Source organism: Miniopterus natalensis, chromosome X (genome assembly GCF_054644295.1).
Source record: "Miniopterus natalensis isolate mMinNat1 chromosome X, mMinNat1.hap1, whole genome shotgun sequence".
Taxonomy (NCBI): Eukaryota; Metazoa; Chordata; class Mammalia; order Chiroptera; family Miniopteridae; genus Miniopterus; species Miniopterus natalensis.
The window spans coordinates 19,859,475-19,861,237 of NC_142103.1; the positions used below are offsets into that span (position 1 = coordinate 19,859,475).

Here is a 1,763-nt window from a genome sequence, read left to right on the forward strand (position 1 = left end):
TTAAAAGAACAATAACTTTAAAAAATATATCACATAGGAAGTCTTTCTAATGGTCCTTGTCAATTGTCAGGAAAAGTGTGTCATTTTTTTTTTTTATTGGGTTTTGTATTTCAATCAAAAAGATGTATTTAGTTCAATACATATTTTTCACTGATATATTTCATCTCGATTGCCTAAAATTAGTAAGATTATAATGAGCTGTAACTTGTGTACATTTTTTTACAATGTTGGCATAATTATCAGAACATAGTTGTGACCTGTGGTTAGACCTATGAGCCCAATGTCCGTTCTGGCTGAGGGCTCTAAAGATATTTCCCAGGAAGGCAAGTTTACCATCCACAATGTTAAGATGAAAAAGTGTGAGGTCTTCCTTCAAAGTAATTATTTTCAGTTAAATAACTTATTATGAATTCATCTCTCACAAACTAATCTTTTCTGTATTTTAAATAAATTTTCCATCTATATTTTATTTACCACATAAAACAGTGCCACATTTTATATCATTTTAAAACTATGGTATTCAATTTTCTAGTGTTTCCTTTGAGTTCTGGCTCTAAGAGTTAATGACTGACTTCATAGATTACTTACATGAATTTATCCATCAGTAATTATTTATTGAGCTTCAACTGTATGCAAGGCACTGGGCTAGGTACTGCAGTAAGTACTAAGATGTATAAGAAGATGGAGTCTTTGCTTTCAAAGAGTTTACAACTTACCAAATAAGGTAACATTAATAAATACAAAAAATGGGCAAGTGGCCATTGCCAAACTGTGTGGTGGACGCAGAGATTAGTGTGGACTTGGGTATTCAAAGGTATTATGAAGAAAAGAAGGAGCCAGGAATGGGTCTTGAATGTAGATCTACATTATAAGAAATAATTGGTAAAGGAATTCTGTCAGTATTAGATTTAAGCAGACTGTTATATACAGGGAATGAAGTGGCTGGGGAAGGCCCTTTTGTCTGGAAGCTTGTAGGACTGTGGGGAAATAAAATGTACAGGAGCCAATCTCTGCAAGATGATTTTAATCTCATTTTTATCGCATCAAAAAGAGAATACAACTCTCTCCTCTCTTACTAACCCCTAATGAGTAATTTGCCAGGGAACTTAAATGAATTTATCTTGTAATGCAATCACCATGGCAAGTGTAGGTCATTACAGTAGTGCCAACCTTATTTTTTGTTCTAGGACCTTGAGTCTAAGAAAGGGTAATGGAAATTGCTGAGAGCGACACAGCTAGTAATAATGGTGATGATAATGTAATAATGATGACAGTATTTTTTGAGTATCTGCTATTAACCTGATAGGGACATAGTCACCCTTATCTACTAGTAGCCAGTATTCAGCAGCTTGATTTATGTTTCCACCCCCTCACTTTTCTTAGGCAGGGTCACATGACCCAGAAGATCTATCCCCACCTGCATGCAGGAGCAGCCAACAGCATGACTCTCCCAGCTTAAAGAGGGATTTACTTTTGCACTGCTCGATGTCCAGGTGGCCAAGGAGGAGACCACTGGGTCACTTGCCAGTGCAAAGACAACAGAGCTAAGGCTTGGGCCCCGCACACTGTGCAGAAGAACCAGCTTGGAGGAGGGGGTGGATAGGTGACCTGAAACATCTCAGGGCCCATTGCTTCATTCACTTAGTGTGGCTACTGCATACATGGGTCAGCTTTGGGGAAGGAAATATGAGTTTAGAATCAGGCAGTTCTGTGTTCAGAATCCCAGCTCTGTCACTCACTAGCTGTGGAACCTTGGAAACTCA

General features: G+C 37.9%; 1 non-coding gene across 1 annotated transcript; it reads right to left on the reverse strand.

Annotated features, from left to right (window-relative positions):
* Positions 1-1,405: 1,405 nt before the first annotated feature.
* On the reverse strand, positions 1,406-1,533 carry LOC148090431 (small nucleolar RNA SNORA35). The gene has a single exon (XR_015713781.1). It is a non-coding gene; the product is annotated as a small nucleolar RNA SNORA35 (small nucleolar RNA).
* Positions 1,534-1,763: the final 230 nt, after the last annotated feature.